Source organism: Otolemur garnettii, unplaced genomic scaffold (genome assembly GCF_000181295.1).
Source record: "Otolemur garnettii isolate 467f Iridium unplaced genomic scaffold, OtoGar3 scaffold00004, whole genome shotgun sequence".
Taxonomy (NCBI): Eukaryota; Metazoa; Chordata; class Mammalia; order Primates; family Galagidae; genus Otolemur; species Otolemur garnettii.
Window position 1 is genome coordinate 33,794,541 of NW_003852399.1, and position 22,934 is coordinate 33,817,474.

Genomic DNA, 22,934 nt, shown 5'->3' on the forward strand with positions numbered 1-22,934 from the left:
TCTTTGACTTCATAGATTCTGATTCCAACCAGTTTTTCTTCCTTTGTTCAGGAGCCTCTGACTAGGGTTGCTACCAGTCGGCCATCTTCCCAGAAATCTATATTTTCATTTAAATCATCCTCTAAAATGGTGCTGGGCAAATTAGATTGCCCTATGTAGGAAAATGAAACTCAACTCCTTTCTTTCACCACAAAGATCAACTCAAGATGGATTAAAGACTTGATGTAAGATATGAAACTATAAAATTGCTAGAAGAAATCCTAGGGAAAACTGGTTCTGGACATTGGTCTAGACTAATGTTTCATGATTAAAACCTCAAAAGCACAGAAAACAAAAATAAACACATGGGATTTAACTAAATACAAATTTGCTTCACAGCAAAAGAGATAATCAGAAGAGTGAATAGACAGCCTTCAGAATAGAAGAATGAATCTGCAAACTAAACATCTGACAGGGAGCTAGTAACTAGAATTTACAAGGAACTCAAACAATTCAACAAGAAAAAAAGCAAATAACACCATTAAAAAGTGGGCTAAGGATATGAATAGATGTTTTTCAAAAGAGGACAAATGGCTGATAAATGTATCAAAAAATGTTCAAATCCCTAATGATCACAGAAATGCAAATTAAAACTATAATGAAATGTCATCTTCTACCAATCAGAATGACTCCTATTAAAAAGACAAAAAATAACAAATGTTAGTGAGGATGCAGAGAAAGGGGAACTCTTATGCATTCTTGGTGTGAATGTAAATGACATAGAAGTGTAACTTCTATGGAAAATAATATGGAGGTTTCTCAAAGAATTACAAATAGAGATACCATATGATCTAGCCAGTGCATTTCTGGATATCTACCCAAAGGAAAAGAAGTCAATATATAAAAAGATACTTATATGTTTATCAGAACACTATTCACAATGGCAAAGATATGGAATCAATCTAAGTGTCCATCCGTGGAGAACTGGGTAAAGAAATAAGGCATATATAAATAACGGAATTAGGCTCTGAAAAAGAATGATACCATGACTTTTGCAGCAACACAGATGGACCTGGGGCCCATTATCTCAAGTGAAACAAGCCAGAAACAGAAAGACAAATACCACATATCCTCACTTATAAGTGGGAGCTAAATAATTTAATTTGATTTCAAGACAACTGAGGAGGAATAACAGAGAAAAAATTTTTTTAATTAATAAACATTTGGGAGCTCAACATAGGAAGATTGCTTATGGCCAGGATTTCAAAATCAGCCAAACTGCCATGTCTATAAAAAAATGTTTTTAAATTAGCCACATGCTGGGACCAACCTGTAGTCCCAGTTACTTGGGAGACTGAGGCAAGAGGATTGTTCAAGTGTAGAAACTTGCGGCAGCAATGAGGTATGATCAGCCTAAGTGATAGATTGAAACTCGCAAATAAAAAAGAAATTAATGAGCAAAAAAATTACAAAATAAGATGGGATAATGCATCTAAGAAAATCAAGAATATGATATATGTACATATATTAAACTCAGTTATTAAAGACAATAATTATCAAGTCAGATAAAAGAACAAAATTCAGTTGTGTACTACTCATTTCATGCAAACCCACAAAAGTTAGAAGGAAAAAGATTGTTTTTAAGTAATTCACTAGGATCAAAAATAAAAAGCCCTATCTCTCACCATTTATAAAAATTAATTCAAGATGGACAAAAGACTTAAATGTAAAACACATACCCCCAAAAATTTTAGGGAAAAATGTCAAAAAAACTCTACTAGATGTCAACCTAGGGAAGCAATTTGTAACTAAGACCCAAGGCATCAAAAGATATAACTTATTAATTGCCTGAGCCTCACATTAATCAGTACTTTTAATCAATAAAGGTTAATGCCCAACTGAATAAAATTTACGTGAAAGTGATTAGTTACTACATATACACATGTATACATACACATACACATTAGTTACTACATATACACATGTATATATTTACTCATTCATTCTTTAATGTTATTACAAAATAGTTAACCTAAACTTAGACAACTATCTATAGTTAAAGTAACTCTAACTTTCAACTTTGCACCTCTGCACTTTGTGAATAAAAAAATAAGGGCCTTTCTCTTTAATGAATCCATGTCTCTGGTCCAACTGAGAAACTTCAGTCTTCAAACAGATCTGAATAGCTATTGTAAAAAAACAGATACTGTAGGAAAGTACCAATTCCTTATTAAACAATTCAAATCCAGGTTGGTGAAAGTGAGGGAAGGGGCAGATGAAGCAGGAAAGAATGGAAAACAGATTCAAAATGGTGCATTTCCAATATAGCTTCTTCAAAGACACATAGCTGTTCATTCATCTAAAGAAGGCTATGAAGAAACATTAAGCCTTAAGTCCTCTCTGGAGGAGTGGGGGAGTGGAGAAGGAATTTTTTCCTGGTTCCCCGATCTCCTGTCCTCAGTGGTCAAAGTTCATTGCAGGAGGAGCTAAATGATTCACATTTCTGGTCAGTATTCCCTGTTCCTTCTAGAATCTATGCCTCAAGGCTCTTCAGAGGGTAGAAATGATGAGAGGAACCAAAGACTCTGCTGCAAGATGGCCTCATAACCAAACTGCTTGGACCACAAAAACTAAGTCTTCCAGAAAACGGCTGACAGGGCAAGTGGTCAAGGTTCAGACACAAGGTAAGACTGACATGATCTGAGGCTCCATATGGAAATATCTGCCCAAAAGGCCTGGACTCACCAAACAGCTCTGACTCCTTGCATAAATCACTCAGTATTGTTGGACTGTGTGTATGAGTCAGGGTTCTCCAGAGAACCAAAGCCAATGGGACATATATAGGCACATAAATAAGAAGTGATATTTATTATGGAAGTCAGCTCACATGATTATGGAGGTGCTATCTAGAGAATCAGGACAGCCAGTAACTCTCAGTCCCAGGCCAAAGGCCTGAGAAAGTGGACAGGTGTCTGGGGAAGTGACACTGGGATAAGTCCTAGAATGTGAAGGCCACAGAACCAGGAGCTCCAATGTCAGAAGGCAAGAGGCAATGATTGTCTCAGGTCAAGAAGAGAGAACAAGTTCTCTCTTCCTCCACTTTTTGTTCTATTGGACCCTACATAAATTGAATGATACCTACCCACTCTGGTTATCTTTACTCAGTGTACTGTTTTAAATGCTAATGTATTCTAGAAGCGCCCACACAAATACACCCCCAAATAATGTTTTACCAACTATCTGGGTATCCCTTAACTCAGCCAAGTTGACACATACAATTAACCATTACAGATCTCTGAGGTACCTAGAAATCGAACTATTAGTGAAATATCTTTTACCCATGTCCAGCAACCTTTATCCAGGTCACTATTAGAGAATATCAAATACCTCTTAAGATCCAAAGAAAAGACAGGATGGTGCATTGCACATGAATAACATGATTAACTGAAGCATCATGGTACCAGATGGTTGGTACTCAGAGTCTATATCTTAAAATCAATAACTAATACTTACAGTCTCCCTTACTTGATCTCCTAGACAAAAATAAATAAATACTGTCATAAAGTGTTCTTATTTCTACTCAAAAATTATTATGATTACAGGTGAGCTTTTGTGGATTTGATTTTCTTGGCATGAATTAAGGAAGTAGCATACAGTTATTCTTTCAAATTCTAAAGGAAGGAAGGACAATATTGTGCTTTGTAGTTAGGGTACTAAGCCAAACTGTATGTCCTAAAACAGGTCAGTTTTATCTTATAACTACAATGTCGTAGTTGGTAAAATTGTGATTGCTGAAAGTAATGTTATAAAATTGATATCTTACCATTTAGCTGTATACGATCTTATGTTTCTTTTTCTCCTTATATTTTAAAATAATCTTCAAAATATGAATCATTTGATTTCAAAAATAAAACATAAGGAATCTTTAGGTTCTAGATTTCTAGCTTTGCTAGTCTATATTTAGGGACTGCTTTAAGGCTTCCTTATATAACAATGCAAAATTTCCAACCTTAAGCAGAACTTCTAAGAAATGATTATGCCTGGTCCCCCTAGGTCCCCATTTCCTTTTATGCCTAAGTTGTCAACCAATTTTTATTATTTGTATTTTTCACAAAATGTTCTAATGTGCTAACACCTTATATTCTATTCTTTCAATTAGCTTCATTATGTAAATAGTTTTTATTATTTTTAGTCTGTAAACGTCCACATTTTAAACTTTGCTGTCCTCAGATAACTCTGAAAAAGTGATGACCTTAAAAATGTCATGAGTTCCTAATAATGAGATAACAGGAATCCAATATTTTATAAATCTTCCCAATTTCCCCAGAAATGGCCGTAATATTTCTTCCTAGAATATGCTTTAATTTTTTTCCTTTTTCTTTGTCTTTAGTATTCCTTATTGTGTTACATATTTTCTTTCATTTGCTAACTCTGTGCATTCTTTTCCACGGCTTTAGGCCATAGATTTCCCTAGAGACCTGTCAGCATTTCCTCCGTCCTCACCTAATTTCTATCACTGATTTCTCTTTTACTTTGATGTTCTATGAAGTTCAATTTATTTGGATGCCCACAAGAAAAAAGCTGTAAAAATGATAACAGCTTGCATAAACTTTTCAAAGCCTTATATGTAAATACCTGCCAATCTTCAAAGGAGTTGCCATAGAAGAGTTTTATTTTGGTTCAAGCATTTCACTATTATGTAATGTACTTTTCTTCTGAAATTTTCCTGAAAATCAGCTTATTTTTCTTATAGTTGCAACCGAAATTGTGTTACTCAGATTGATCAATCTCTTTGCTTTCCAATAATTAGCAGTATATTACTTTTTAATGGCTATTATTACATCATAAATGTAGTCACTTAAGGATTGCCATAAATTCTTTAATATGCCTTTTATCATGTGTTCCCTTCTCATGAATTCAGGCGGACTCTGTGACAAACACCCTGTCAGATGCCAGCTAGGCCGTAAGAAACTGGCAGCTTTCATTCCTTCTCTCTTTCCGCACACATTTTTGAACCTCGTTGCTATATAAAATGCCCAGCTATCCTGATCCCACCCTGCTGTGAGGATGCCCAGACTAGCCACATGAAGAGACCATGGAGAGAGAAGGACAGAGGTCCAGTTAACCCCAGCTGTACCGTCCAGCCCCGAGCTTTGGAGTTAACCTACCTGGGGCCGCAGACCTTATGAAGAAGAGATAGTCCTTTCCTACTGTGGGGCCACAGATCTTATGAAGAAGAGATAGTCCTTTCCTACTGTGTTTCAACATACAGTATCACAAGATGTAATAATGTATTTTTATTTTAAGCCATCGAGTTTGGGAGTAGCTTATTACACAGCAATAGATAACTGGAAACTAAAATTGATCAGTTATCTTATTTTTGGAAAATTACTTTATTCTCAGTTTTATACTCTTCTAATGATTCCAGGTTAAAAGTATTTATATGTAAATCTAGATGAATATATGATTTCTTTAGTATAAATTTCTAGAAATAAAAATACTAAGATGAAGAATATAAATACATTTAAGGTTCTTGATATGTACTGCTAAATTTCGTTCTGGGAGTATTATGACAAATTATACTCCCACCAGAAATATAAAGGATGTCTATATCCTCACATCCTCGCCAACATGGGTATTTAATAGTTTAAATAGTTGTCAACATGGCGGCCAAAAGTGGAAATTTGCATTCTCTGGATGAGACAGGGTGAAGGTACTACTGTCAGATAATCATCCAACCTTCATTTTCCCTCCTTTGTGAACTGCCTAATAAAATCGGGAGAAACTATCTTTGAATCAACTTAAAATTCTTATTTAACTCTTCAGCATTTGAATCCAGAACACTATCAAAATTAGACACAGTCTGAAATATAAAATTGATCAGATTTAATGTTGTTTCTTTTAAGAATATAGGAACAGAAAACTCAACTTTGATACATTTTAAAAATAGGCTATGGAATAGCCTAATACTACACATTAAACATGTAATATGTATATGTATGAATACAAATACAAATAAAAAACAAAATTATTTTGGACAGCACCTGTGGCTCAAAGGAGTAGGGTGCTGGCCCCCTATGCCGGACGTGGTGGGTTCAAACTCAGCCCTGACCAAAAACTGCAAAAAAAAAAAAATTATTTTACAATCATCCTCAGTGAGATAATTTAAGGAGGCTTATTCCGAGTCAAATTTGAAGATCATGATCCAGAGCCACACCCACGAAACCTTGAGCAAGCGGACTCGAAGTAGTGGGGTTACAGTTTGGTTTTATACATTTTAGGGAGACGGGAATTACAGGTGAGATCATAAATCATTATGTGGAAAACATACATTGATTTCACCCCCAAAGGTGGGACATCTGGAAGGGTGGCAGTGCTTACAGGTGAAAGGTAGGTTTAAAGATCCTTTAGCTGACAGTTGGCTGAAAGAGTTAGGCTTTGTTTAAAAGACCAAGAGTCAGTGAAAGGCAATGCCTAAGATAAAGGGTCTGTTAATTAGAGAGAAGCACCAGAGGACGCAAGTGGTTTGTCATGTATATTAAGGACCCGCAGGTAGGTCTTGTATAGCCTTAGGGCTGTTAGTGAGTCCCAGAGACACCTCTAAAAAGAAGAGGGGGCAGGATGGGGCATTTCTGATCTCCTTTCTCTCGGCTTGCAGCTCAGTTTTAGGAATCCCCCTGGCCATTAGGAGGTCCAGTCAGCCACTTAGGGGGGGCCTTAAGATTTTATCTTAGTTCACCAACCTAATGTTAAGAAGAAACCTCTTTTTACTGAGAAAATCTCACTTAACGTAGTCAAGTTGAGGAGACAGCCTAATCTTAAAATTGGCACTTGAATATACTTTTCTCTATTTTCTTCTATTCACATTTTTATTTTAAACATGTTTATCTTCATTGAGAATACATATCAGCTATCCAAAGGCAGGCACATACAAATGTCCCTACTGTAACGGAGCAGGACAGTGGACCCCCTAAAAGACATATATCCACCTGGAACCTGTGAATGTGACCTTGTTTGGAAAAAGGTTCTTTGCAGATGTAATTAAATTAAGAATTCTGAGATGTGGGCGGTGCCTGTGGCTCAAGGAGTAGGGTGCGGGTCCCACATACCGGAGGTGGCAGGTTCAAACCCGACCCCTACAAAACAACAACAACAAGAATTCTGAGATGAGATAGATCCCTGTGGCTTAGGGTTGACTCTCAATCCAATGACAAATACCCTTAAGAGAGACAGAGGAGAACAGAGAGGGGAAGCTGCCTGAGGACAGAGGCAGAGGCAGGAAAGAAAGTCAAGAATTGCCAGCTGCTACCAGAGGCTGGAAGAGAAACGTGGAAAGGATTGTCCTTTAGAAACTCCAGAAGGAAAACAACCCTGCTGACACCTCGATTTCAGTCTCTGGCCCCCAGAACGGTAAAAGAATAAATACATGTTGCCTTAAGCCATCCAATTTCTGATAATTTGTTACAGCAACCCTAGAATGCTAATACAATTGACTGGAACAACACACGGGTTAAAGGCATCAAATCTCATACAGTCACAAATCTGCATGTAACTTTTGACTTTCCCCCAAACTGAACTACTCATAGTTCAGACTATTAGTAGACTGGAATGCTTACCAATGATATAAACAGTTAATTAAAATATGCATTATCCTTATAATAAAGTAAGTTAGAGGAAATGAAATGTTATTAAGGAAATCACAGAGAAGACAAATATACTTATAGTACTGAACTACTGTATTTATCAATAACATAGGTTTATATCATCTGTTTGCCAGACGAATCACCTGTCTGAAACGGTGAGCAACCACAGCTTCAGGCCTCAAGCTATGGAACATACTTTAAAGCAGTATAACTTTTTCTTCTAATGTCATGACTTTTCTGTGCTTTGGGGAGCACGTCCAGCATCACCAGGGGCATTTCATACCGGTCCCATGGTGTTATTCAGGGTTTATAGTATTGCACTAAACTTGACGGAGAACTAAACTGCTCACCTGGATGATTAGCATCACAAGCATTTTTATTTTTAATTTTTTTTAATTTTCATTTTTTTAATTTATTTATTTTTTGTAGAGACAGAGTCTCACTTTGTTGCCCAGGGACTACAGGCCCCCGCCACAACACCCGGCAGGTTTTTTGTTGTTGCAATTTGGCCAGGCCAGGTTTGAACCCGCCACTCTCGGTGTATGGGGCTGTCGCCCTACCCACTGAGCCACAGGCGCCGCCCAGCGTCACAAGCATTTTAAACAGGCACTGTAAAACCTGAGCTCCCCACAGTAGCAGCAGAAAGTGGTTACAAAATTATCACAGTGGAACAGTACAGCATGTACTAGCTTTAGTTGTGTGCAGTTATGATTGAATGCTGCCTCTGCGTTTGTTTGCATTTCTCTGCACTGCTAGTGACACCATGGATGATCTTTATCTACGTTTTAAGAAATTTTTACCTTTTATAAAAGACTTGTGCATATATAACGGCAGTATATGATAAAATGGATTAGTAGCTATGCATATTTTATATTCTGTGATATACCAAGCTTTTTCTTTATTTTTCCAACACTTCTAAGCTACACAGCTCATATGAGACTTTTTCAAATTGTAGTAAGTCTCAAAAGACTGTACTTGTTGAAAAAAATACACATGTAAGAGGACTCATGCTGTTCAAACCTGTGTTGCTCAAGGTCAACTGTGCACTGCACATCAGCCTTTACCTTAAAAAATAAATTCAAACCAACTTCTTAGAAGCTACCTTTGTGTTTCTCCTCGATGCTATTCCACTCATTCCCTACCAAAAATAACCGCTGCCCTAAATGTTATGTTGAATCATTCCCTTGTTTTTCTTTATTATTTTATCATAGCCAATTAAATGTTAGATAGATCATCTAAAATATGTTACTTGCTTTCTCCTATTTCGCACTTTCTATAAAATGGAACACAGTCTACATCATATAGTCTTCTAACTTGCTCTTTGGCTCAATATTATGTTTGAGATCCTTTTAGGTGATTGAGACCGATGTCCTTCATTTTTATCACGGTTTGGTCTGTGGTTTGTCTGTTCTGCTGCTGATGAGTTATTTCCAGTATTCTTTCTATTGCATACTGCTCAAACGTTGCTGAAATCATGCATGAATTACGTCTCCAGGTACATATGGCAAGGATTTCTCTAGGTAAGGAAGTACTGTGTCCCTGGGATCAGAACTATTGAACTACAGACTATGCCCTTGCACATTCTTTAGGGATGCCAGAGTCTTTCCAAAGTGAGAGAACTTTGCTCTCCTGTTGCTCCACAGCCCGCCCATCATTGTCTGATGCACTTCACGAAAATTTCAACTTAGAAAATTTTCAACCTGGAAAGTTTCAGCTGAACAGCATAGAATAATTGAATAATTTTCTTTAAATTTTTTTTCTTTTGAAACAAGACATTTACTCTGATAGAGGTAGAGTGAGATCATCATAGCTCACTATAGCCTCAAAGTCCTGAGCTCAAGCAGTCCTCCTGCCTCAACTTCTTGATTAGCTGGGAATACAGGCATGGAATACAGGAATACATGGAATACAGGAATACAGGAATACAGGTCTGCCCGCAGACCCCCAGCTATTTTTTAACTTTATGTAGAGACAGGGTCTCACTATGTTGCCTACCCTGGTCTCAAACTCCAGGCCTCAATTGATTCCCCTGCCTTGGCCTCCCAAAGTGTTGGGATTACAAACATGAGGAACCATGCTTAGCCTTGAATTGTTTTTGTTTGTTTGTTTGTTTTTGGGCCGGGGCCGGGTTTGAACCCGCCACCTCCGGTATATGGGGCTGGCACCCTACTCCTTGAGCTATAGGCACCGCCCTTGTTTTTTTTTTTTTTTTCTAAAATGGCCTTACTTTCTTGAGTCAGATAGACATTGAGACATTTCTTAAAGACCTACTATGTGTCAGACCTATATCATCTTATTTAATCCTCACGATCTTTCATGAGTAAATTCATCCCCTATGTAAATATATCACAAATTCATTGTCTAGAAAACTGAACCTCAGAGGTCTTATTAATTAATTAGTTTACAAAGTAGTTAGTAGGAGGTATTCTAGCCCAAGGATTCTGGCTACTCTTCTTCTTTCAGATACATCCACAAAATTTTCAAAATTTATAGTCCTAGCCAATCTCACCAACTTGCTGTTAAAAACAATTCTGAGAACTAAATTCGAGTAGAAAACTGCCACTCATTTTAGCTACACATGATGTACTGTTGACAAAGAAGAAATCCATTTTGAATGCGTCAGCACTTCATTAGGGAGGCAAACTGAGTGAGGGAACTGAGCCTGGCGTTTATCACCGAACCCACATAAAGAGCCACTGAGTTGTGGCATTCTATGACCTTCCTCCTGACAGCCACTGACAACGTATCCAATTACTTAAGCAGTCTTTTCAGCATCATTTGAGCAGGCCTAGCTTTTCCTGTGCCACTTGAATACATGAAAAAAAAACCAAAACTGGATGCTCCAATAGTAGATCATAGATGTAGGGTTCTTCTTTCTTTAAATTCTATGATCTCTGGGTGTACGTGCACCTGGGAAGTTTGTTTTTTGTTTTTTTTTTTTTATCATACAATCATGAAATGAAGATGATTATTAACAATCTATTTTAATATATTATCATAAAAGTAATAATTGGTGCCTTCTTCACACTTCTTGCCCCTTAAGATTTCAAGGCAGGTAATAAAAATAAGACAGCTTGTGTAAGATGAAACATTCCTCCTGAAACCGAGTCTCTACCCTACCAGATATTATTCAAAGATGCAGTGTCGAAGATAATGGAAGGTATTAACAGTAGGAGGGAGAATTTGCTGCCTGTGCTACAGTGTATCCGAGAAGTACCCACTGACCACTGACACCTCTCTGTAACCAAATTTTGATTCAGTCCCTGCCTATCGCTAGGCTTATATTAATATAAAGGCTGGATTCAGAGCCTGGGTCCACGAACACTGCTGTCTCACAAGATCACCGCCAGGCCATGTGACTGGAGAACTGGTATTCCTGAGATAAAGATTTCCAAAAGACACTTTACAGAAACACTTGACTGGGCATAGGCAATTTTGCTGCTGAGATAATCCTATGAGCAGTATATGCCAACATAATTTTCTCTGAATATCCTGATGTTATAGAGATGACTTCTGTCCTCAGTGAAAATAAAAAGAGCTGATTACAGAATTTTACGTGCAATTAAAGGTCTTTGTTGTCCAGCACCACATCTTATGGAAACCTATTGATGAGCACTGCTAAAAAGCGACCCTCAATATTTTTAGAATGACCCTCAGGTTCTATATCACTAAAACATTTTAGATGTGGTAACGTTAATGCCACGTGTATCATTTGGGTTGTTTTGTATACTGCTGAGCCTTAACACCACTAACAGAAGAAAAAAATGAAAAGTAGTCACCCTTGGAAATGGTACCTGTGCCAGGAGGTGGGAGAATGGAAGGATGTCCAAAGTGGAGATAGAGGATAAAGAAAAAATAAAAGACATTTCATTATAAGTCTTTAAACATCATTTTATTATATGATGCTTCATATATTACTTTAATTTTACTGTTAACATAACAATTATCAAACTAAAAAAAGAAAATGCCTCAAAACTTATTTGTAAAACTTCTCATTTGATCTTCCCAATAGCCCCGGGGGCAGTCATGCTGAAATTTTTGTCAGTTCTGTACTCCATGTAATTATTTGTTAAAAAATACTTTATTTCCTGGAAAACAGTAAACAGTGGAGAAAAATTAATGAATCCAAAACCTGAATCTGAGAGATCAAAAAAAGCATAAATAAACTACCAGTCAGTAGTAGAGAAAAAGCAAAAATCGCCAATTTCAAGAGTGAAAGATGGAGTATTACTACAATTCTTATGAACATGATAGATAATAAGGGAATATTGCAAACAATCCCAGACCTACAAATAGGGCACCCTGGATGAATGGGCAAATTCCTTGAATGATAGACATTACGTAAACTCACTCAAGAAAAAAAATCAAGAAACTAAGGAACCCTATATCTATTTTAGAAATGTAATGTTAAATACCTTCCCACAAAGAAAGCTTAAAGCCAGAAAGAGGATCTGTAACTAAAAGAAAACATTTAGTAAAATAGCACCAACAGAGATACATTTAATAAATACACCAACAGAGATACATTTTATTGTGTGTAGATTGTATCTAAATTTTACTTTAAAACACATTTCCTAATTCATGGCATGTAATAAACTTTTCTGGTGGCATAGAAGAAATAAAACTTACTACACAAAGGATCAGCAAACTTGGCTTTCAGTCAGTAGTTTGACTTGGGTGAGTCTTTTAAACCCTCCAAATTTTAATTCCCCTGTGAAATGAGGACTAATTTTATCTGGGCTACTAATATCACAATATTTTTGTATTAAGCTATATAATGCGGAACAATGTATATCTCCATACACAATGCATCTTTTTATAGCTGTAATAATAGGCATTTATTTTAATGTCTCTTCAAAATTTGTTATAAAAGCAAGCTTCAAGTATAGATGTTTTTGCATCTGATGTAGACATCCATTGTCAATACTGTACGACTGGTTATGGTTCCATTGATTATGGCTTTGATCCTGAACATGATACTGGAATTTTGCTCTTCAGTATGTCCTTGGTCTTGGGGATTCAAAGAATGAACCCAAGGACCACAGATCAGTGGTAAGATGGGACTTTTATTGGAGGTTAGAAAGGAATACAGAAGTAAAAAGCACCAGAGCTTCCGGAAGGGGGAAAGAACTGAACAACTCTCTCGGGAGTCTCCACGTGGGCTCTTTTAGCTAGGAGTTTTAAGTCTGGAGGATTACACATGGCTGGCACTTGGTAACAAATGAATGAATAGTTCCTCCTTCACTAGGGTGAGGTTATCAGGTCCTTGACAATCTTTGTCCCTGAGAAGGGATTAGGGTGTGTGCTCCTACCCAAGGTGGAACCACCCAAAAAACCATCACTGGCTGCTTTGTTCATGAGCTTTTTTTTTTTTTTTTTTTTTTTGCTGTTTTCATATACATTTTGAAATACTCTCATCAAACTGGTTAACATAACCTTCATGTCATTTTCTTAGTTATTGAGTTAAAACATTCAAACTCTGCTTTTAGAAAGATTTACTTGTACCCTTGTAAGATAAACCATAGAGGTGACCCCACCAATCTCCCTCCCTCCCCCCATCCATCCTCCTCTCCTCCCCCTTTCCATATTCTAAGGCTATAATTAGGTTATCAGAGTCCAGAGGGTGTGTCCCAAAAAAGACAGGCTGCTTGTGCCTGGAAATGAGGGTCTTGCTTCTGAGCTCACCTGGGCCTAGAGAATGGGGGACTCTCTGTCTAGCCCTGAGTAGTGGAATCCTGTATCAAAGAGGAAATGGCTATTGTCATTGATAGTCGTAGCTTTAGTTATATCCTGAATTTTGAAAGCTATACTTAAATTCACTGATTTAAAATCGCTATATTTTACTTAAACACAAAAATAATTACTTTATTATGACACATAAATAATTACTTGTGTATAACTTTGTGACTTTTATAATTACTTAACATAATATCATAATAATTTTATTACCAATTTGAAATTGGTAATAAATAAGAGAAAATAAGAAGAAATATCAATAAGAGAAATATCATAGCTGAATTTTCTGCTTAAATTTTTATTAATCATACTTTCTCTGTAACTTTTAAACAGAATTTTTATATTATTGGATTTGAGCATCTTTTATGTTTTTGATCTACCTAACTACGTGATTTCTGTTGTGCTCTTAGCTGGCTGGAAAAACTTGCTTTGGAAAACTATAAAGTAAGTGAAAAACTAACATGAAAATTAAAAGCAAAAAAGACAAATAATAAATACTAATGAAATATGTGAGGTAGATAATTTTATCCTCAATTCTTATGTTAATTTTAGTACATTCAATTATTTGATTAAAAAACAAAAACAAGGCCAGGTGTGGTGGGTCACGCCTATAATCCTAGCACTCTGGGAGGCCAAGGTGAGTGGATTGCTTGAGCTCAGGAGTTCCAGACCAGCCAAGCAAGAGTGAGACATGTCTCCACTAAAAAGACACTAGCTGGGTGTTGTGGTGGGTGCTTGTAGTCCCAGCTACTTAAGAAGCTGAGGCAAGAGGATCTTTTGAGCCCAAGAGTTTGAGGTTGCTGAGAACTATGATGCCATAGCACTCTACCCAGTGTCACAGAGTAAGGCCCTGAATCAAAAAATAATAATAATAAAATAAAATAAAAGAAAATAATAAAAGAAAAATGAATAAAAATCCTTTATTTTTATTTAGTTGTTTGTAGTTGTTTGTTTTGTTTTGTTTTGAGGTAGAGTCTCACTTTGTCACCTAGGTAGAATGCTGTGGTGTCACAGCTCACAGCAACCTCAGACTCTTAGGCTCAAGTGATTCTTTTGCCTCAGCCTCCCAAGTAGCTGGGACTATAGGTGCCCGCCACAATGTCTTTCTATTTTTAGAGCTGGGATCTGGCTCTTGACAGATTGGTTTCAAACTTCTGAGTTCAGGCAATCCACTGGCCTCAGCCTCCCAGAGCGTTGGAATTACAGGCATGAGCCACTGCACCCAGGAAATCCTTTAGTTTTCTGAATATAATAATCAGGTCTTTTTGAAAAGGCTAAACTATTGCAACATTGAATAAATCCTTTGAGAAGGAACTACAATCACACCAGCATGTTTGCATTCCGCATTTTCATGATTTTATCCAGACATAGACCAAAAAAAAAAACTTGCAGAATGAGATAACTGTTTATATGAACTTTGTCAAAGCTTTACTTGCAAGTTACTTTCTTTGGGTTCTGAAATGCTATCATTTTGGAAACTCCGTAATTTTCTAAAAATCACAACCTACTGGAATTGCAGAAATTAACCATTTCCTTTCTTCATTATTATATGCTCTAAATAACTTCCTAATTGGCTATGCCTTTAGGTTTTTGCCCAAGTAAACAGCAGTCAAAATGGAAAGCATTTTGTTTGTTTATTTTTCTAAACATCAGAGCATGTATTTTAAAAACAAAGACGCATTAGTTCCAATTCAAAACAGAGTCATTTTTTTGCATCCTAGCTTTACCTTAGTCTTAAACTTCAAAAGTATCCAATGTACTCAGCCCTAATATGAAACTAATTTATAGCTTTCATATGAAAGCTATAATCTAATTATGGCCTAAGAATATGGGGAGGGGAGAAGGGGGGGGGGTGGATGGGTGGCAGGAGAGTGATTGAAGAGATCACCTCTGTGGTTTATCTCATAAGGGTACAAGTGAATCTTTCTAAAAGTAGAATATAAACGTCCTAACACAATAACTAAGAAAATGACATAAAGGCTATGTTAACTAGTTTGATGAAAATATTTCAAATTGTATATGAAAACACCATACTGTACCCCATGATTGCATTAGTATACACAGCTATCATTTAATAAAAAAAAAAAAAAAAGAAAGGAAAAATACAGGGTTTTTATTCTCCTGTCCTTTCTTCCACTCATGTACTTATTTTTAATCATGCAGGTAATACGTGACCATGTTCTTCCTCTTAATGTTAAAAAAAAAGGGCCAAGTCCACGGGAGTGAGTGAAACGTAAGCTGGAAGGGCTTCTTCCTCCTCTCATCCCACCCTCTTGTCAGAAATTACTGACACTGCCTGTAGAATCCGAATAGCTTTCCACTCATGCACATACGTAAGAACCTGTATGATGTTGTTTTGTCGGAGTTACGTCTTTCTGGAAAGAAATCCAGTAAAGGAAAATTTATAAATATTAATTATTCACTCTGTGCTACTGCCAAGCATAGTTCATGATTATAAAATATCATTTCCACTTAAAACTTCTGAAGAAACTGTATAGAAACACTGGTAATAGAATATAAAATGTAAATTTTTAAGTTATTATAAATAACTTCTTAAAGACTTTATGCCTTTAGAGTGGCCTTAGGCTCACTGCAAAACTGAGAGACAGGTTCAGAGCCTTCCCGGGTACTCCCTGCTTCCACACAGGCCGAGCCTCCCTCATTAGCAACCCCCCCCACCAGGGTGGGGCATTTGTTACAACTGGTGAGCCTGTGTCCCCACGTCATCATCATCTAAAATCTATAATTTCTATCAGGGCTCCTTCCTGGTGTTGTACCTTTTGTGGGTTTGGTGAAGAGTATAATGACGTTTATTCACAATTACAGCATCATCCCGGGTTTCCGTACTGCCCTAAACATCTTCTGTGCTCTGTCTATCCATCTGTCCATTCCCCCTCACCCCTGAAGATCACGGTTTATTTATTTATTTTTTTTGCAGTTTTTGGCCAGGGCTGGGTTTGAACCCGTCACTTCTGGTACATGGGGCTGACACCCTACTCCTTTGAGCCACAGATGCTACACAAATCATGGATCTTTTTATTGTCTCCGTAGTTTTGCCTTTTTCTGACTGTCATATAGTTGAAGTCACACAACATGTAGCTTTTCCAGATTGATTTCTTTTACTTAGTAATATGCATTTTAAATGTTTTCCCCATGTCCTGTCATGGCTTAATAACTCACTTCTACTCAGCTCTGAATAATATTACCTTGTCTGAATATACCACATTTTATCTATTTACCAACAGAAGGACATCTTGGTGGCTTCCAAGTTTGGGCAATTATAAATAAAACTTCCATGAAGAACCATGCATTTTTTTTGTGGGCATAAGTGTTGAACTCATTTGAGTAACTATCAAGGAGCACAACTGCTGGGGTGTAGAGTAAAAGTATGTTTCATTTTACGAAAAACTGCCAAATTGTCCTTTTAGGTGGCTGTGCCATTCTGCATTCCCAGCCACAATGAAAGAAACGTCCTGTGGCTCCATGTCCTCAGCAGCATTTGAGGTGCTGTCAATATCCTGTACTTGGGCCTTTCTGATCGGTGTGTAGTGGTAACTCACTGTTATTTTAATTTGCATTGTCCTCATGAAATAAGATGTGGAGAATTTGTTCACATGGTTATTTGCCATATGTACAGTTGATCCTTGAACAACAGGAGTCTAAATGTCAGTCACCTTTGCCACTCCTGAGACAGCAAGACCAACTCCTCCTCTTCTTCCTCTTCCTCATCCTCCTCAGCCTATCCAACATAAGGATACCCTGCCTGGTATACTCCCTACTCTGGGAGTGCAGGGATGTGGTCAACTATGGAGGTTTTACTGTATTTTCTTCCCATCTGTGGCTTTTTATCATTCAAAATGTGCATTGTTTTAAAAGATGAAGTAATGAGACTTTAGAAAAATTTCTTGACTATGGAACATTTTGGTGTATGCTCTTAAATGCCTCATTGTTCTAGTCCCCTCCCCACCAGTGTTCTATACCTACAGGGCTATTTATTAACAAAAGATGCTCATTGTCTCTAATTATTAGAGAAATTCAGATCAAAACCACTTTGAGATATCATCCAACCCCAGCAAGAATGGCCCACATCACAAGGTCTTAAAGCAACTTTCCCGCATGGGTTCAGAGAGAAGGGAACCCTTATACACTGTTGGTGGGAGTGCAAACTAATACAGCAGTTATGGAAAGAAGGGTGGAGAGTCCTCAAAGAACTCAAAGGAGACCTTCCATTAAATCCTACAATTTCGTTATTAGGTATCTACTCAAAGGAAAAAGTCATTTTACCTTAAGGACATTTGTACTTGAATGTTCGTAGCAGCCCAAATTACATTTACAAAGATGTGGAATAATCCAAGTGACCTTTGACACATGAATGGGTTAGTAAACTGTGGTATATGTACACTATTCAGCCATAAAAAATGATGGAGACTTTGTATCTTTTGTAACGACTGGGATGGATTTGTGTAACACTCTACTAAGTATCACAAGAAAAGAAACAAGTATCAAATGTACTCAATACTAATTTGAAACTTGTAGATTAACAACTACATTCCTATATGAGGAGAAAAACTCAATTAAATTCTAGAAAGGGAGAGGAGGGTAGTGAGTTCAGTGGGTTCCCACCCAGCAGGAATGATGTGTGGGTGTGTGGCACACGTCCAGGGGGCAGGACACAATTACAACTTGACTTTACCTTACCAATGCAAACAATGTAACCTCATTGTATTTACCCTCATAGTAATCTGAAATTTTAAAAAATGACACTAATGTTAATGACTGTATTAAATAAAAATGATAGCAGCAATAAATAAATAAGCAAACAAACCAAGGGAAAACATGGAGGATATTTGCAGAGAAGAGAATTTCAGTATGCTGAGGTGGCAGAGTATGTATTTTAAATTAGTCATAAAAGACTTTCTAGGCCAGGTGACAGTAGAGGTGAGTGTTCTAAGGTGATAGTTGTCACAGGTGTCCTCAGATGGAGTGAGCTTGGAACATGGGGATAAGAAGTGTAACAGAAGTTCCTAGAGACTGGAAAGGCTATAAACAAGAATTTGTAAGCAAAGGTAAGGAAGATAGAGTTTAAATGTGTTGGGAAGGCGCTGAAGGATTTTTTTTAAGCCAGTCAAGGTGCTTTGTGTTTTAAATCACTCTCAAAACAAAACAAAAAATTACTCTCCTCTGTGGAAATAGATCACAAGAGCTCAAGATTGGTAAGGATAATGAGTAGGAGTCTATTGTAGTAAACCAGGCATAGCTAATGACTCCAATATCTAATTCAGGGACAAACAAGGAGGGGGGGGTATGTGCAAAAAGATCTAGGGGCGGGGGATGAAAATAGGAGAGAAAGTTGAGCTAGGATTATCATTGCTATTATGAACTGGAAGCATTCACTGAGGACAGCCAGGAATTGTAGTGTATTATCCCATACATTCCTTATACCAACACATATGAGCTAGGTACTATTTCTACCCCATTAATAGCTGCACACATTGGAGCACAGAGTGATTAAGTAAATTGTCAACCCCCCCCCCCCATTAATAGTATAGGGTCAAGACACAATTCAAGTTTGAGCAATCTGCCACCAGGCTCATATTCTTTTTTTTTTTTTTTTTTTTTGAGACAGAGCCTCAAGCTATCCCCCTGGGTAGAGTGCCGTGGCATCACAGCTCATAGCAACCTCCAACTCCTGGGCTCAAGCGAGTCTCTTGCCTCAGCCTCCCAAGTAGCTGGGACCACAGGCACCCGCCACAGTGCCCCGCCATTTTTTAGTTGTAGCCATCATTGTTGTTTGGAGGACCCAGGCTGGGGATTCAAACCCGCCACCTTAGGTGTATGTGGCTGGCATCTTAGCCGCTTGAGCCACAGGCGCCGAGCCAAGGCTCATATTCTAAAACTCTCCCTGTACCACTTTGTGGTGGGTTGAAGTGTGTCTCACAAAAAGGTATGTTGAAGTCCTAACCCCTGTGATCTGTGAATGTGATCCTTATTTGGAAACCAGGTATTTGCATTAAAGTATATGTTAAAGTGAAGTCCTGATAGAATAGGGTGGGCCCTTCATTCAGTATAAATGGTGTCCTTAAAACAAGAGAAGAGACACAGATACAGACACACAGGAAGACGAGGCCACCAGTGAAGACAGGTACACAGAAGGTTGGAGGTCACGTGACGATGGAGGCAGAGATTGCAGTTATTTCACTGAAAGCCGAAGAACGCCAAAGATTACCAGCAACCACCCAAAGCTGGGAAAGAGCATGCACCTACTGACAGCTTGTTTGCAGACTTTTGGCCTCCTATGAAAAAATAAATTTCCACGTTGAAAGCCACAGTAGTTTGTTATAATTTGTTACAGCAGCCTCAGAAAGCTCAAACATACTGCTAAAGAAATCACTAGAGACTCAATGATGCACAAACCTCCTGGGAGATAAAAGCAGAATCAGCTTTCTTTCATGTATTTAAAATGAATCACTTTTTCTTATTATTTCCTACCTTATAAACCCTCGAAAAAGATTATTCATTCATAGTTTAATCAATTAAACTTCATCTTTCCTATTCTTGCTGCCTTGAGAGCACGGCTTCCTCCCTTGATCTGAGAGGTTACACTTAATGTTTTCAAGAAATAAATTATTTTTGGATAGCACCTGTGGCTCAAGGACTAGGGCACCGGCCCCATATACTGGTGGTGGCGGGTTCAAGCCCGGCCCCAGCCAAAAATAAAACTATAAAAAGAAAGAAAGGAAAGAAATAAATTATTTTGTAACTCTTACAAGTGTTCAATTAAAACAAAATCAATAGCAAAGAATAAAACCAACATGGTAACCTCACTTCTCCGAGGGCACAGCTTTTGCTGGCCCTCCCACCTTGAACACTGTGGTAAGACAGTGGTACCCTAGTGCCCAGAGTCCTGCATATGAAACAGTAATGGTGGTCAATGTACAGCCACACCACCTTCAAAACAACTGTATATGGAGTAGAGAGGTTTTCTTTTGTTTTTTTTTTTTTTTTTTTTTTTCCTGGAGAGCAGTAGGTAGGTAGAGGGGGAGTTTCAGGAACCTGTTTATTCACAAGGGCTCTGAGAAAAACACATGAAGCAGGACATTGAATTGAAAATGCAGGTTGCCTACAAAAAAAAAAAAAAAAAAAATGAATCTGTTGCAATCTTAATGGCAGAGACCCTTGGGCAACTTCCTGTTTTGCAACCAATCCAGGTTCTTTGAAGCATATCCATGTAGAGGAAGTAATTAAGGATTAAGGAGAGAGGTTCTGTGTGGGGACCACTATACTTTGCATGGCTCGAGCACACAGCTCTCAAAGGAAATTTAATCAGGGTGAGCTGGGTCAGAGTCAGTGACTTCATGGAATTGGCCTTGAATATGAGTCTCACAGCTGCCACACTGACTTCTGGCAAAGGTTTCCCCAAACCAGACATAAACCTAGTCAAACAGGAAAATGTCAAAAGGAAAGCCACAGGAGATTCCTCTCTCTCATGTGCCTGTGAGGGTGATTTTACACAATCTTTGGTATGCTACTCAGAAATGTGAACTGCATGCCAAACTTCAGAGGTGTCACTGCTCTCCATTTTTTTCTACCACAACACATACACGTGAGCACCGTAATTTAATGGTCTCAATTCCCAGTGTAATAGCCATTACTCCATACCTTTCTTTCTCACTGGAAGAGAGTGTATCTCACTTAGCAGTGTGAGTGTAATATTATGAATCCACTCTGACTTAGGAAATAAGTTATCATAAAAACCATAGGCTTTAACTACTATTTTATACAAATGTCTACTGAGATAACCTCACCACTAGCTTCAACACAGCCAGGTCCTATGCACCCATGCAGTTATTAATGGTTCTGAGAGTGCTGCCTCAACCTCTTTGTTAAAATCTTTAAACACAAGAAAATATTCATTCTATCCAGAAACGTACACAGAATCTTTATAATGAAAGTAGGAAAAGATTCCTTAATAATGACTAAAACCACAATGTGGAATGAATTATTTATACTCACGTGAATTGTTCAATGTGGAATAATATACAAATAATTCTTAGAGCACACAAACATGTGAAGCAAGGATTAGAAGAATAGGAGCTGTTCACTAGGTAGATAAAGAACCTTGTTAATAAATATATTAGTAGACACAAAGACACAATTTTATTTGGGGACTACATGGTTCTTAATGGAGAAGTAGGAGGATAGTAGAGAATTTTAGACTGCATGATAAAGTGTAGTTTTCCAATTTTAATTTGCAGAGAACTGGAGAATTGGATAGGGTATGTGGAGGGTTAGAAGCATGAAGACTAATCAGTGGGGAAACCATTGAAGTGGTTTTAGGTGAAAGATGTTCCAGCGGAGACTACAACACTTGGAATGAGAATACAAGTGAATTGTAAAAAATAGTAAGGAATTAGAATTGACAGGACTAGGGGAGCAGTTAAAAGGAAGGAAAAATAGAAGAGGAATTGAAGATGACTTCCGTTTACTAGATTGGGCAACTGAAAAAATGGTGGTCTTTTTCAAACAGAATCATTTATTTAATCAATGAATACTTACTGAGTATTTATTATGTATCAACTCACGCACTTGTTGAAGGAGAGGTAATATATCACAACAACTCAAAATATAGGCTCTTGACTCAGACATGGATTCAAATCTAAGATTTACATCTGACATTCAGCTGACATTTTACTTTTCTAAGTCTCACTTTGCTTATCTGTAAAATTGAGCATGGCAGTTACAGAAGTGCCAGCTACAAGGAGTGCGATTTGTTAACAGCCCCAGCTCTGGGTACCATCAAGATCCCCTTCAACTTTCACACTGAGGCCGTGCTCACCCTGCATGTGGCCGAGACTGCATGGGACTGGCATAAGGATAGACATATAGATCAGTGGAGTGGAACGGAAAATCCGTAGCTACATCCTTATGTTTACAGTCAACTGAGTTTTAAAAGGCTGCCTGAACAATTCAATAAGGAAAAGAATAGTCTCTTTCAAATGGTGCTGAGACAACTGGATATCTACATGCAAAAGAATGAAACTGAACCTCCACCTTCAGCCATAGATAAAAATAAATTCAAAATGGAGCATAGACTGGGCATTGTGGCACATGCCTATAATCACAGCACTTTGGAAGGCTGAGGCAGGAGCATCACAGCACTTTGGAAGGCTGAGACCAGGAGTTCAAGACTAGCCTGGGCAAGTTAGCAAGATGCCATTTCTAAAAAAAATTTTTTTAAATAGGTCACAGGACTAAATGTAATAATTCAAATTATTTAACTCTTAAAAGAAAATAGGCATGTGAAATGTAACCTTGGATTAGGGAATGATTCCTTAGATACAATTCTGAAAGCACAAGTTACAGAAAAAATAATATAAATTGGATTCACTAAATTTAAAACTAGGTATGTCAAAGGATACCATGCAAAATGTGAAAAGACATACCACATAATAGGAAAAGATACAATATTTTCAAATCATAATTGGATATCTGGCATGAGAACATATAAAAACTCTTATATGGCTTGGCCCCTGTGGCTCAAGTGGCTAAGGCTCCAGCCACATACACCTGAGCTGG